The sequence below is a fragment of the Ochotona princeps genome, chromosome 4, assembly GCF_030435755.1.
Source record: "Ochotona princeps isolate mOchPri1 chromosome 4, mOchPri1.hap1, whole genome shotgun sequence".
Lineage (NCBI taxonomy): Eukaryota > Metazoa > Chordata > Mammalia > Lagomorpha > Ochotonidae > Ochotona > Ochotona princeps.
The window spans coordinates 23,935,781-23,952,025 of record NC_080835.1 but is presented as its reverse complement, the minus strand read 5'-3'; the positions used below and the strand labels follow the sequence as shown (position 1 = coordinate 23,952,025).

At 43.4% G+C, this 16,245-nt stretch overlaps 1 protein-coding gene across 6 annotated transcripts in view; it reads left to right on the top strand.

Moving 5' to 3' along the window:
• PRR5L (proline rich 5 like) overlaps positions 1-16,245 on the top strand; it is a 172,098-nt gene that overhangs the window by 79,759 nt on the left and 76,094 nt on the right. For 2 of the 6 annotated variants that reach the window (XM_058663165.1, XM_004585400.2), the window contains exon 1: positions 15,082-15,215. The exons of the other annotated variants lie outside the window; for them this stretch is intronic. The gene's annotated coding sequence lies outside the window, so the exon portion shown is untranslated. Of the gene's footprint in view, positions 1-15,081; positions 15,216-16,245 lie in introns of those variants that run through there. 6 annotated transcript variants of the gene reach the window in all.

Below are 16,245 nucleotides of genomic sequence, written 5' to 3'. Positions count from 1 at the left end.
ATTAAATTTATCTTTTAATTCTATTTTGCAAGAGCTTTTAAAATATGCTCATACGTTAGCCAAAATGGAAATAGGATATAATACTTCCCAAGCTATAAGTAACTGTTTAGGTTAACTTGTACCTAGACTAGTGTTACACTGCTAGGAGAAAAACAGCTAATAATTGGTGAACATTCTGGGCCTGGTTGATGCCAGATTTGTGTTAACTATACCAGTGTGTCACCACAGTTGCCCTTCTATTTTTTCTTTTTTTAAAAAAAGGTATGTGAAGAAGGTGGGAGACATTGGGCTAGGTTGTGCTGCCCCATCTCACAAGCACACTGTGTGCTGCCTGGCAGTTGGCCAGGCTGCAGATTACCTGGGGAAAGGGATCTGGGATATGTTGGTGTGGGGGCCACTAAGGGCATGCTTGACAAGGAAGGAGTAGCTTCTGGGGGTTTCCACAGATCGGAGCACTGTACTTGCAGGTAGGTGAGAGGACTGAAGGTAGGTGGTTTAGAGGAGGGAAACTGAAGAGTGCATCTGGGTCAGGTCATGCCAGGCTGAGTTGAAGCACCTGCCAGCATGTACAAGATCTGGGGCTGGAAATGGGCCTGGTAGGGGAACTGTGGGGTTTCCCCTGCTAGGCTACATCTCCCACTGCTGAGTGAAAGACCTGTGGTTCTATGTGGTCTTGGCTGGATGAGGCAGCTATACCTTTCATGGCATGTATGTGGGCTGGGTTTGCGGGTGGCGAGGCTGGGCAAAACTACAACATCCATTGACATGTGTACTGGGTCTAGGGCTGAGCCAGGTTGGTCTAGGTTTAGCAACAATTGACAAGAGCTAGAATGGGTACAGGTCAATTAGGTTAAAACACAGAACCTGCCAGTGAGTGCCATAACTAACGCTAGGCCATATTAGGTTGGGCAGCAGCACCCGTAGACACATGTAGATTCAGGGCTGGGAGTAGGTCTATTAGGGGAACTCCCCTGCTAGTCATCAGCTCTGACTGATGAGCGTGAGAGTCAGGGCTGGGGACAGGACAGGCCAGACTGGGCTGCCACACCCACTAGCACATGCAAGAAACAGGCTAGGCTGCAACACCTATAGGCAAGTGCGGACTGTGTGTTAAGTCATGATAGGCTAGACAGCAATAATCCCTGGTAAGTGCAAAATCTGGGAGTGGACCTGGAAGGGGAACTGTGAGCATACCCCTCCTGCTGGTAAGTACAAGAACCAGGGCTGAGGGCGGGCCAGGCTGGACAAGACAGCAGCATCCATTGGCATATGTGTGGGCTAGGTCGGGGGTGGGTTAGGCTGCCAAGTAGCAGCACCTATAGGTATACACAAGAGCCACATGGGATGCAGGGTAGGCCTGGCTAGACCACAGTACACACTGGCACATGCAAAGACTGGGCTGGGATCATTCCTGGCAGGGATTATTGGGGGTCACCCCAATTAGGCTGTAGCACTCACTGGTGTGTGTGAACACCAGGCCTGTGGCGGGCTGGGCTCGGCTAGGCCTCAGCACCCACTGTTTCATGTGAGACAGTGCTGGGGGTTGTGAGGGGCAACTGAACAGGCAGCTGCATCCACCAGTATGTGCGTTGACTGTTGCAGGTGATGGACTGAACCTGACCCTGCACTAGTTGACACACACAAAGTCAAGTCTGAGGTCACCCCAGGAAAATGTCCTTTGGGGGACTCCCCAACTGGATTGCTGAACTCAAACTCTGGACACAAGGAAAATCACAAGATGTGTGTTCTCATCTTAGAATGCATGTATTGGGACTGGGCCCATTCCTCAGTTGCTGATGCCTATGCAGCGGACAGCATGTCCAGATGCACACAGGAGACATGACAACCAGCTCACCTAGACCAGTAGAGGATGTGGAATGCCTCGTCATTGAGAAGACAGAAAGTAGAAGAGGTTGGATAACTCTTCTAGCCAACCTTTGCCACAAGTATCTGGGTCTGTGGATGTACTAATGTGGACTTGGTCAGCTAATAGACCTTGGAAAGATTGCTTCAGTTATGGTGCAATGAAGTCAACACTCTCAGAACCATCAAAACCACTCAAGAATATCCTCAAAACATTATCCCCCCACATTGGTGTCTCCAAGGCATCATCAAAAAACCATCACCCATCTCCAGGCGCTGATGGAGCTGGATAGCAAGGAGAGTCTCTTTCTGCTTCCCTCCCCACCCCTCACTACAGAAACAGCAAAAGGACTGAAACATATGTCTCACACTCTTTCCTCCATACCTGGACCCTCCCACCCTAATCAAAGAACTGCATGGGCATGCATCCCTCTCAACTATTAGAAATGAAATACAAATTACACTAAAAAGAATATAAGACTAAGCATTTCCCATAAATTAATTGGGGATATATTTCTGGGAAAACAAATATAAGCAGTTAACATATAAATATTTCTTCATTTTACCATGATGCCTAATTGTTTTTCCTTTGCCAGTAGGGGGAAATGTATTGCACTGTGCCAAGAACTATAATAGATACTTTGTATGACTCTCATGTTGGCCTTGCAGAATCCCCTGACACTGGTAATGCCTGCAACGGAGATTCTAGTGGAGGAAAAATTTGTCCCCAGATGATGCCATCAGGTCTTTGGCCAAAGTTAAGCCTTCTGCACAAGGAGACATTTATTGACAATAAGATTTGGTTTATACTAGAAAAGATGAATATTCTGGTTAAGGAATCTAGGTTTCAAAGGACACTCTCTCCCGCGGACAGGAAAGAGGACAGACAGGGAACAACTTTCCCCTACTTCTATTCTTTCTGTGCATCTCCAACTGTGTGCACAGGGGTATATGACTTCTCTGCTGGGGCTTCTTAGTATCAGACAATGGATTCATTCACTGTCGGCTTGTCTGTGACACAGAGCTCATAGTTAAACTGTACAAACCCTTTCCAAAGAATAAAGCAGATGAAGGCCTAATAGGACAGAGAAGAAGAAAGCGTAAGAAGGAAAATTAGGGAAAACAAATATGTATAACTCTTTCAAAGTGCGGTGTTTTATGCAGAAGGAATGGGTTGAATGAACCATCCTCCATGTTTCATCTGGGACAGAGAGGCAGAGGGAAACACGACCTGGCACATGGCTTAGCCTCTGATGTGCCACCATTCATTTCCAGTACCAGTGAAAAGACATAACACAACTCTGGGCTCCAGCAGCTCTATCAGGCATGACAATGTGTGGTAACTGATGTAATTATAAGATGCACACACAGAGGAGGCTGTCAGGAAAGAATGAGAAAAATACATATTCTGGAAACATTCCATGTGGGTACTGAGAGGGGGTGGGTGTGAATCCTGGTGTTGTGGTTGTATGAGTTTCTTCAGCCATGTTTACACAAACGTTAGGACAGAGTAGGATTAGACTGGACAAACTTTTGACTTAACAAAGCAAATACAACAAAGTGAACAAAGCAGCAAGGATTCAAGGTGTATGTGAGAAAGCTGTTCCTATAATTGAATAGCTCTGGGTGAGAAGGGATGTGATTGGGGTGGAGTGGGGCTGAACATCGAGGTGAAGAGGCATTGTGTTACAGGTGATTTAAGATCTGTGAGAATGGAGTTGCTATACTAAATCATCTGGAAAGACAGGATGTGGTGGGGAGAGAGTGGGAGGGCATGTCCATAGGCAACAACTAGATCAAGACTGACGGTGATAGTCAGTGGCTGCTGTGGAGGGGAATGCAAAGACATTGGATTAGAAACCAAAGATACAAACTGTCAGAATATTGGGGCATTCTTTCTACGGATATTGAGATCACCAAGAAAAACAACAGCAGTATTGAAGCAGATGACCACAAACCATGGTGAAAGCCTCTCAGAAAGAAGGTGATCCCTGAGGAGTCCACCATGACCACAACAGGGCTTCACTGGGATTGTTAGGGAAGAACTGTGCTTTGGCCACAGATTCAGTAACAAGAAAAAGAAATACCCTACCTTGCAGTCCCGTGTGCAAGGCATGTCAGAGAGAAACATCATTTGAGAAATTTGGGGGGAGACAGACCTTCAAGGGAATGACAGAAACCAATTAGAACAGTAATTCTGAAAGTGTGGTTCAGGGATGGGACTCTAGGTAGTCTCCAGGATCCACAGTCCAAAACTCCTTCCTGGGAACTACTGATATACATCATTAATCTTTTCACTCTCATTCTTTCACAACTATTCAGTGGAACTTTCCAGAGGCTACATAACATGTGATAACGCAATAGGCTGAATGCATAAATCAACACGAAAATCCAACCGTCTTCCTCTGAGTCAGATGAAAGACATTTTGCAGAAATGTCAAGCAACATCAGTCTCTCCAATTAATTTTCTTCTGTTTTGTACAGCAAATTGTAAATGAAATATATGATTTTATTTTTTACTTTAAAATTTCATCATTTTTAGGTTTCAATTTTGAAGAATGTATATGTGGACAGGATTCACAGATTAGGAATCAGTTTTAGGATTATCTTAAGTTTGACTCACTGGAGAACCACACTGGGTTGGGGCAAATAGTCTGAGGGGATATTTAGAAAAGAATATGAAAGACATTTTGCTGATAATGATTGTTTGTGCTCCAGAGATCACAAAAGAAAGTCTGGGGAGAACGTGGAAGATCTGGAAAACAGGTCAGAAATGGGTTTGGAAAAGCATGTGGTGATGACAGTTCGAGGAGACTGAAAGAATCTGAAGGTTGGCTTGCTGTTCTGATGGCCCAAGATGGAGGTGAAGGTCGCAGGAAACTGGTCCTGGTGACCTCAATGTAGAGTGATAACAGGGTTGTGAGTGTCACCAGGACACAATGGATACAATCAGCCAGTGTCCACTGGGAGAGGAATAAAGCCAGAAAACCCATTACCTTATCCAGCTTCAGGCTCCTTCACCTGAATTCTTTCTCCCTATCTCCATTTATTTACTTAATGATACAGTTCTATGGGTTCTGGTATTTCCCCTCCCTCTTCCCCAAATCCCTTCCCAGCATTGATTTCCCGCATATTATTACATTAGTTTAGCCCTTCACAAACAGTCATAACCTCATCATTCTGCTATTGAAATATATCCTGAAATTATAACTATGGACAAGGACAGAGAGACCAGCATCTTATGGTCAAGATATGTTTAACAGTTTCTTTGGGAGTCCATGTTTGATTTGGAAGTAGAGATGCTTCCTGCATTGTAGCTTCATATCTAGTCTCTATTACACAGTTGTTATACATTACTTTAAATGGATAGCCATAAAGCAAAATCAATAACAGGAAGAAAAATAGAAATGTTACAACAATATGAAGTTCAATAACATGCTACTGAATTACTAATGTGTTGCTGAAGACATGAAAAAGAAAACAAAACCCTTCTTAAAGAAAGTGATGCCACAGTATAACCTATGTATCATTGAAGAAATTAAAAAGAAACTGTTTTGAAGAAATTAAAATAAAAATAGAAATATTAAAACTGATGAGATACAGCAAAAACTATTGACAGGAACATTTATAACATCAGGTGCTTACAAAAATAGCAATATCTCAAATATATGATCTAATAATGTATCTCAAGGACTTATTTAAAGAAAAAATGAACAGGAAGCAAGAAATGATAAAAAAAAATCACAGCAAAAATAGATGGAATTGAAACTGAAAAACTGCAAATTGCAACAAGAAAGAGCCATTTTCTAAGATGAGCAAAACAAATTTTTAGCCAGACTAGCAAAGAAAAACATGATTAAAAAAAACCCTGATACTTAAAGATGTTCTATTTACAGAGAAAAAGAATAGCACCTACCTAAACCAAAGGAAAATGTGGAGAAAGTTCCAATAAAACTATGAAAGCAGGCTAAATCAAACAAATGATTGCTAAAATGACAGGAACAAATTGCTACCTGTCAATATTAACCTTGAATGTAAATGGCTTGAACTCATCAATCAAACATCATAGATTAGCAGACTGGATCGAAAAGCAAACCTCATCCATCTGTAACCTGCAGGAGACACATCTCACCAACAAACACAGGGGAGAAACTGAAACTTAAACGATGGAAAGAGATATTCCAAGCTAATGGAAAAGAAAAATGAGCTGGTGTAGCCATTCTTGCATCATATAATATAGACTTTGATGCGAAAAATATTAAAAGAGATGAAGAAGGGCACCACATAATGATCAAAGGATTCCTGCAGCAAGAAGAGATCACCTTACTAGTTTTGTATATTTCTTTAGTCTGAATTCTTAAAGGGCAGTAAGATTGGTTCTGTCTCAAGTCCCCAGGACAGTCACCAGATACAAGTCCTGGGACAATCCAATCGGCTGTCCCATGGTACAGAGTTTGAGATATACAATGACTCCTGGAGAAGGGAAGATGGTTTGGGTGAATAGTCCCAAATGCCTGCTGCATTGACTGGGGAAAATGAAAAACTTTGGGAGGATAGCTTTGAGCCCATTCAGTCCCTGCCTTAAGACACGTGTGCACTGACCTTACATGATACAAATGTTTACCATCAATGTTTTCTATTTTCTATGGATACAAAGGCCTTCTGAGACACGAATGGAGTAATATAACAACAATGTCTTTTGTTATGGCCATGGAGAGTAGTTGGACATAAATAAAATTTTGATTATTTATTAGAGGGGAAAGTTTGAGTCCAAAGAATCTTTGGGTCTGATCTACCATGCTATGCAAACCCAGGAGACGCTATTCACAATGAAGTTTAAGTAACTGGCAGTCCTTGCAGTGGTATAATGTGGAAACCTTGTTAGAAGTGCCTCCCCTGTGCATGCCAAATTTTTCTTCCACATTGTTTTCTTTAACATCAACACCATCTCAGTTTTTGCATATAAAATGTGTTTAAGCAGACCCACATTTGGAGAATGTGCTCAGAAGAGCACTTACTTGTCCCAGTTCCCTCCCGTCAACCTACAAGTCGGTACATAAATCTCTTCTTCCCTCTCTGCTGGATAGCCCTGCTATCCTAATACTGATTGTCTGCTTTATAACAAAACCATCACGTCAACGAAGTTCTGCTGGACAACTCATCCCCGTTCCATTTCAGACTCATTTCTTTGCTCCCCATTGTAGCAAACCTTTCAAAAGAGCAGTTTATATTCCCTATTTCTTCCATTTTATCTCTCCTCAGATGTTGTGATATAACTTCCTCCCATACCAACTCAAGGCAACTAATGACCTCCATTTTTTTTCCAAGGAGCGGTTAATTCTCTGTTAGCATGTTTAGCAGAACTGAGCCTAGGTGACCCATCCCTATTTTGGTCAACATCTTCTCTAGCCTTTCATATCATACCCTGGTGGGTTTCCCCTGTCATCTTTTTAGCCTCTTGCTTCTTCTTACTCTTCCGCTAGTTTTTCTTCTTTACCTAGCCTTATTTATGCTTCCTGGCTTCTATTCTCTATTTGTACTCATTCTCCAAGGCAACACACCTAGGCCCTCACTTTTTTTATGTCAGCTGAATTTGCTTCGCGTTCCCCAATTTGTCTTTCCAGCCTTCGGTGCTAGCTCATAGATTCAAGTGTCTGTTAGCCATCTTGACTTGGCTGTCATTTATATATTTCAAATCTTGCATGGCTAAAGCAAAGCAATTATATTACAATGTCAGAATGTTACTTCTCCATCTTGTGTCTTTTTTATTTCAGTAAATGATACCACACTTCTCGTTATTGTTCTTAAAAAAAAAAAACCCTGAGGGATCATTCTTGACCCTTTTGCTTTCCTCACACATCCCATCTATCAGAAATTCCTTAATGTCTTATAATCATCTCTAATTCCTTAATGTTTTATAACCCAACATTGCTATAAAGCTAATCCAAGCATCATGATCCTCTTTATTGATCTACTGTAAGAACCTGCCAGAAAGTACTGCCAGTCCTCACTTTTGCCCCTTGAAACTTCATCCACCACACAACAGCCAGTGGGATTTTCCCAGTGCAGAAAGAACATCACATTAATTTCTTACCTAAAACCCTCCAGGAACTTCACATGGTGACCCCACTCCTCATTATGGCCTCCATGATCACCATGGTTTGATCTTGATCTGTTCCATGGATCTTATCTTGTTCTCCTTTCATTTTTTGATTGTGACTGTGCCTTAACCATAATGACCTTCTTTCTCCTCATCTAATTTGCCACACTTTTTAATGATTCAGATCCTCTATCCTGGCTATTTCTTCTGTTTGGAGACTTCTTCTGTTCTCGTGGGTGTTTCTAGAAACACCAAAGTTACTTTATCTAAGATAGCATCCCCAATGGCACTAGACAAGGCACTTATCTTCTTCCCACCAGTTACCCTAATGTCTTGTCTTATCCTGTTCATAGCATCTATCAGAACTTGAAATTATTTCCTTAGTAAATTTGTTTCCTTTTAATTATTTTCAACTCCTTGGTGGTAGGAATTTTGTCTTTCTTATTCACTAATGCTTCCTCAGTTTTTGACATAAATAATTGACCAACTAGTATTTGTTAGCCAACCAACTGACTTGGAATTATCTTCAGGATATGTTCAGATTTAATGTCTTGCCAGCTGCTTTAGAATGGAGAACAGATATTCCTCAATGCCAGATGACCAAAGATAATAAAAACCAAAAAACCAGAAATAGTCTGTTGCTATAAAAAATGAAATATAATGATTTTTTTTGCTTATGCAATCCCAATTCTGTCCCCTCCAAAAAAGCAAACTTTCAAGATTCTTAAACTTTTTTTTTTCACTATGAAAGTCAACAAGGAAGGATAAGGTCAAACTTTTTTCATTTATATGCAAACTCTTCCTGCTGTTCCAAATGTCACTGGTTTTGCACCCTGGTGTTAGCTCAGATGCTGAGCATATTCTCAGATCATTCTGGTTTGTGGAGGATTCTGTGCTGTGGATGTATGTTGAATGTCCATGTCCATTCTATACTTATACCTGGTGTTTATCATGAAGAACTACATTAATTTATTTCATAATCAGAGTTTTGAGGACTTGAAAAACTCTAAAGCAGCATGTTCCTAGGAGATACGATAGTACTTCTCACTGAAACAAAAACAATGATTTACTTGAAGGACAGAGTGACAGATAAAGGGAGACACATACATACACACACAAAGATCTTCCATTCACTGACTCACTCCTTAGCTAGCTGCAGCAGGCAGTGCTGAACCAGGTTGAGCCAGGAGCCGGATACCATCCTGGGCCTCCTACATGGGCAACAGGGGCCAAATACATGGGCCATAGCTGTTGCCTTTTCAGGTGTGTTAGCAGGAAGCTGGGTCTGAAGCAAAACCATGGGACTTGAAGTCATCACAAGCAGTGGCCTAACCTACCGCAGAGCAGTGTCATCACCTCCACACCCCGAACAGCTGTGCACATCATTTGCTTTGTACTTGGCATTAACACGGGAACTTGAATTTACTGGGCTTCACTCTTTCCTGTCTGTAAAAAGAAAACATACAGGAGGGTAGGATGCCTTTCTTCATTGGAATGATTCAAAGATGTTGATACTAGCCATTGCAGTGTCATGGAAGGAGTTCTAAACTGGAAATCAGACTGAATACATCAGCTTGACAGGCATTTGTTTTACAACCACTGCACACAAATCCTTAAGGTGTTAAATGCTATTATTCTGTAAATTACAGTGATTTTCCTTATTTCTCAGAGCTGAGATCAGTTCACCAGATCAAGAAAGCATGGTATAAAGAAGGATTGAATTCGTATCAGAAATCCCAGTCCTGTCCTTTCTTGCCTGTGTGTAATTTTGGGCAAGTCACTTAATCCTTCCTGAACTCTGATTAAGTAATTTGGGGTTAGAAGCGAAGAATGGGTCAGGCAGGCATTGTCTTGGAAACACAGGGAAGGAAGACAACAGGCTTCTGGCAGAACAGGGGCTGAAAGGTGGTTCTGCTCCAAGCAGCTTCCAGCAGCCTCTGCTTCTCCCTGCCTTCTTGCCCTCTTCCCTTTGCGTGGAGCCCATGGCTTCCTGTCCCTCAGCAGGGTTCAGATTCTGTGGTTTCAAGCAAAGTTTTATTTGAAAATGGATTTCTCCTGCTAGGGGAACAAGTAGATTGATCTCATGTCTTCTGATTGCATCATTTCTGCTGGCTCACAGCCCAGTCCCTTCCTAGCTATCACTAGCACCCTTCACTAGCCGCACTGGGAGTGGCAGCGAAATGGGTGAAGCAAGCCAGAAACATGAGAAGCAGGGAGTGGCTGGGACTGTGGCAAACTGGAAACTGCATGCATTTTCTGAGGGAGAAAAGTGCTCAGAAACTTGCCAACTTGGCTCTACTGGCCTGCAGGAAAAATCAAGCCAGGTCCTCCAGATTTTTTAAGGAAAGCTGAAAATCCAGATTGTTTCACTTGAGTTTTTTTTTTTTTTAATATTGGCAAGTAATTCAACAAAATATTGAGGCTGTGGAATTCAACGTATATCTAACTGGTCCACATTTAGTTTACAGCCTCTAGAATCTAATGCTCCAAATCAGAGCAAAAATCATTTTGGCTTCTTTCTGCATAAGTGTGTGTGTGTGTGTGTGTGTGTGTGTGTGTGTGTGTGTTCACATTCTTGAAATGGAATCTGCCCCAGAGCACCTTTGGAACCAGACTGTCCCAGTACAAATATGTGAATTGGTTGCACCTGGGTCAGGCACCTATTCTTATCCCTAAAACGGCTGTCCAGCAGCTGTCTTTTCTGCAGGGGCTTGATTGGGCCAACCTCCATTTCAGAAGCTATATTTATGGAAGTTGTACAATAGGTATTTGGGATTTTCCCTTGCATAAATGCATGCCTAAATAGAATTATCTACACTATTTCTTGTAACACAATTCTTTCTTTTAAAAAAGATGTATTTATTCATTTGAAAGTCAGAGGGAGAGAGAGATGTTGCATATGTTGGTTCACTTCCAAGATGGCTGTAATAGACAGTGATGGGCTATGCTGAAACCAGGAGCCAAAAGCCAGGCGTCAAAAGCCAGGTCTCCCATGATGAGTAGCAGTGGGCCAAGCACTTGGGCCAACCCCCACTGCTTTACTCAGGTGCATTAGCAGGCAAAGGGATTGAAAGTAGAGCAGCAGAGACATGAACTGGTATCCTTATGGCATGACCGTATTGCAAACAATGGCTTTGCCAGCTAGGTGAAAAATCACCCAAATACGGTTTCTTAGTGAGAAAGGGTGATGTTCATTCCATTGGCAGAATTTTGCTAAAAATTCAGATGATGAAAAATATGATATACACTATTAATGGTCCTTTGAGAGAAGCTCAATATATATGTGAAAATATTGGTTGCTACTCATTTTAGAAACATTTTGTTTATAAACTAAACAACATGTAGTATTATAAAATAGTTTTACCTCTTCAAGCTTCAATACTTTGATAGCATCCCCATCAAGATGGACTCCTAATCCTCTTATAATGCAAATACCGCACTTTACCTGGGAGTACACCTATGCTGGAGGGAGCACTTCCATCCTTGGACAGGTCTGGGAATTAATTTTTTCCTCTTTGCAAACAACACTCTACCCACTATTGGCAATGGATACAGTCTATGCTAATACCGTGTGTCCCATGGCATTGCTCTAGGAACTTGAACAATATTACTGAACAAAACAAATCTGTGTATTTGCAGAGCTGATACTCTATCCTGGAAGTGGGAGACAGTGAGAAAGAGAGAGAATGAGAAAAATAGTAAATCCTAGGGCTGCACAGTTGCATAGTACACTCAGCTTCTTCCTTTGGTGCTGTATCTCTTATGGACATCGGTTTGTGTCCTGGCTGCTCTACTTCCAATCCAGCTTCCTGATAATGGCCTGGGAAAAGAGTGGAGAATGACTCAGATCCCTAGGCTCCTGCACCTGTGTGGAAGAACAGGAAGAAGCTCCTGGATCCTGGCTCATAGCTTCGAATCAGCTCAGCTCTAGCCATTGCAACCATTTTGGGGAATAAACTAGTGAATGGAAGATCTCTATCTCTCCTTTCTGTAACTCTTTCAAATAAGAATCTAACAAATCTTAAAAAAATAGTAAGCCAGCTAATATGCAACAAAGTGACAGACACTACTAAGAAAAAAAATAAAAGGAAAAGCAGAGTGAATAAAAGAGGTTGAGGGAGGAGGAAAGAAGTATGATTTGAAGTGTAATAAGATCGGCCATTGTACAAAGGCTGAGAGATGAGAGATTGGTGATGTTGTCTAGATGCTCCCAAGTTCATCTCTCTCTATGGCTTTGTAAACACAGCTCCCTGTTCACACCACAGACCTGAGGAATGGTAATAGTCACCATAAGCGCTGCACACCTTTGCAATTCTGGCAGAATTAAGGCATTGCTCTCTTTGAACTCATTAAATCCTCAGGGCAGCAACAAGGAAGATGAATTCATCAGGATAGAAACCCCCAAAGTGAGTACACACATGTACAGCCAACTAATCTTTGGCAAGAGAACTGAAAATAATTCAGGGAAAAGGTTGGTCTATTTAACAAATGCTGTTGAGACAGCTGGAGAGCAGCCTGTGAACAAATGGACAAAGGAAATGAGCAGGCATTTTTCAAACGAACAAATTCAAAGGGCTAATGGACATTTGAAAAGATACTCAGGCTCCTTAGCTATCAGGGAAATACAAATAAAAGCCACATTGGAGATTCCACCTAACTCTAGTGAGACTGGCCTACATTTAGAAATCTACTAACAACACCTGCTACAAGTGGATGTGAGATAAAAAGTGCTGTACCCCACTGTTGGTGGGAGCATAGACTGGTGCAGCCACTATGGAAGTCAATATGGACAGTCCTAAGAGAACTGAAAATTTATCTACTGCATGACCAAGTCATCCCACTTTTGGGAATATATCCAAAGGAAATAATTCTGCATAAGAGAAAGTGACCTGCAATCCTATATTTCTAGTAGCACAACCCGTAAGAGCAAACACATGGAAACAACACAGATGCCTGTTGAAACAGGAATTGATAAAGAAACTATGGTACATCTACCCTATGGAATACTACCCAGCCACTGAAAAGATTGAAATTTTACCATTTGCAACAAAATGGTCCCAACTGAAGACCATTATTCACAGTGAAATAAGCCAACCCCCAAAGGACAAACATCGTATGTTCTAATAGAAGACAACATTCATGCAAAATACAAAACAAATAGTTACATAGGTAAACATGAACATACATATATTCTCATAGATGAACTCCATAATGGACACTAGCATACTGGTAACTGAAGGTACGTATCTCCATTCCTTTATAAAAGGAGGTCTCCCAATGAGACTGAAAAATATACCTTGATGATACGATATTAGATTTTCCACTGTTGCCTATGCCTACAATGTCCATGATGCATTTAAAACACAGAATGTTGGACCTGGGGCTATTGTTGAATGACTTACTGTTGTAATAATACAGGGACAGATGGTCAGCAGGGAAAAACTGGGAGAGAGGAAGGGCAGATGGAGGAAGAAATTCCTATACCTACAAAAATGTATCACAGAAAGTAAGGTTTTTTTTTTCTTTATTTTTGACAACCTTTACATAGTTAATTAGGGCACAAAGGTTCAAAGGCTACAGGAAAATGGGTAAGACTATTATTTCCGCATTTTTTTTCTGTATTTGGGGTAGAGGGGGAGAGAAAGGGAGAAGCCCCATCCAGTCTCCCACCATCCCAGGTCCCTGATGTGGGGCATGTTCCGAGGGTCTTGCTCAAGTAGTTTCTCGCCATTCCAAGCAAGATGAGGTCGCTGCAGAATCTACTGATTGACACAGTCCACCGTAGAGTCTCCGTTTGCCCAGTTTTCACTGTCAACATATGGCTGGGGAAGTTGATTGATTTATTCTGTCCTCTTTTGTGATGCCAGGTGTCCTCTGCAGGCTCCGATAGACCTCCAGGTCCTCCATGTGCACCTGGTTATGCTCCCCACTGCCCCATCCAAGCCTCGGCTGGTGGTTTTAAAAAATCCTCATAGCAATTCCAAGTCCTGGCTATCACTTGTGTTTCCACCTGCTGCGGAGCCAACCAAGGCACAGTGAAGTGGAGCATGGTGGATAACGCAGGAGGGGGTGAGGGAGAGGGGGTGGCAGTCTCTGGCTCCGGGCTCTGGCGCTTCCTTGGGCAGCTGCTTTGACGCAGGCCTGGGCCTTCCATTGTGTGTGACTCCTAGGATGGTGACATTTAACGCCTTTCCTCTCCTGGGGTTTTCTGTGGAGAAGCCTTTCCTTTTATCTAATGTCATGGGATAAATGAGACACCCACGGTGTCCAAAATAAAAACTAATTGTACTTCCTTTTGGCATAAAAAGACACATACTTGAGTACTTTAAAAAAGTTGGTGGAAGATGGTATTAAAAGATAAAATATTTTAGTGCAAAAGTGTATGGAATCCATGCATAATTTTTTTCATAATATTCATTTCTACAACCTTTTTGAGGACCCTTCATGTGTGTGGATTAAAAAAAAAATTTCAACCTAATAGGCTAATATGCTTTTAATGTGACTTTTTATGCACTTTTCAAGTGCCCTTATATGTATTTTTCTGTAACAAATGTCGCTGTGGTTTCCAAGCCAATGTGTGATATGTAAGCGTGATGCCTTTTAAAAAGTTATTTCCTGCTCAACCATAGGATGAAATTATGCAAGCCAGCGACTCTTAGAAACAGCTGCATCAAATTCTCAACACCTGCTCCCCCGCCCAAGAAACAGCTTTCAAAATAATTTTACATTGTTTTTAATGTTTGGTTGGCTTTCTGTGGTTTCAAACTTTGGGGTGAAAAAAAAACCCCTCTAATTCATTAAAGCAGCAGTCTAAAGAGAAGTTGGGAGCTTCAAAAACAGTTTTGGAGGTCCTAGGCAGAGGCTGATTTCGCTTGAATTACACATCTATGAATGCACTCGAAACACCTTCTGGAATTGGCACATTATTGCTTAAGGAAAACAGAAAAACTTCAAGTCTAGTCTTTTACTCTGCCTGGCCAGCTGCTTGTATGAGACGCAGAATCAGCTCTTGGCTTGCTGGCAGTTTCCCGTCTTGGGGTCAGGGAGGTGGGGGGCTGGGGGGGACGGGAAGGCGGGGGACAGAGCTCGCCTCTTTTGAGACCAACGCGGCGGCAGCTCCCTTGACCTGCTGCATCCTCTCCGACCTTTTCGGTCAAAGAACTTGGATTTCCTGATATTGTTACACTGGACGCAAGTGCAGGGGCCCTCTCCCTCTCGCCCCTGCTGGGTGAGAGCGGCGGCAGGGGCGGAGGTGAGCGTTGGGGGTGAGCGTTAGGGGTGAAGTGGAGCGACGGACCTTGGAGAGAAACTACAGCGCAGTGGTTGGGACAGAAACGGCGGGAGGGGGAGGAGGCCGTGAGTTGAGAGAGGAGGGAAACTTGTCACCAGCCGGCCTCTTAGGAGTTCCGCGGCCCGGGTATTTGCTGACTCTCGCTAGAGAGGCACTAAGGCTGAACCGGACCCCGCGGAGCTGGGACCACAGGGAGGGCGAGAGCGCGCGGCGGAGCGCGGCAGACACAACCCCTGCAGGTTTCTTGATTCTGGTAAGAAAACTTTCTCGGGAAAACGGGAAACTTTTGCCTGGCCTGCGGAGTGTGGGACGGAGGCGAATGGCTTGTGTGCGCGCCTCGAAGTGACTCACACCCGGGACCCCAAGGGGGTGAGTGGGGGAATCCCCGGGAGGGCCGGAGTTGCGGGTTTAGCCATTCACACCAGGGAGAAGCTAATCTCCCGGCACGATCAGGAGGCGCGTGGTGGCTGGGACATGTGTCCTATCTGGGGTTGGGGGTGCAGCCTGGAAGGGTCTCCGCATCCTGTTTTACGATCCTGGGGTTCAACGCTGCAGGCAGGAGAGCGAGACCTTGGTGTGGCGGGCTGGAGGCGGGGGGGGGTGGGCAGGTCGCGAGCTTGGTGGACGGTTTACGGTGGGCGAGTGTCCCGTGTGGGTGGAAAGGAGGATGCTGTGGGTCGTGCAACCTACCCTGAGCCAGGAGATCAAAAAGGAAAGTTTGCTTTTTGTCTTTCTCGTAGTTTTTGGGCCTGGGTGGCAAACCCAGAGAACCCGTCCCCCATACCCAGCCTTTTTCCGGCCATCCGCTGGTTTTCTAGAGGGAGGCAGGGAAGAGAAGGAGGTAGGGAGCCACTTTGTCCCGCGCACTGCTGGATGCACAGGCTCCGCAGGCCAGGGCGCAACGGGAGCAACTCGGGGCAGACCCGGACGCGAGGAAGCCCTGGGACCGCTCTCCTGCGCGGGCGGAATCCCCTTTCCGTTTCATCTTTCG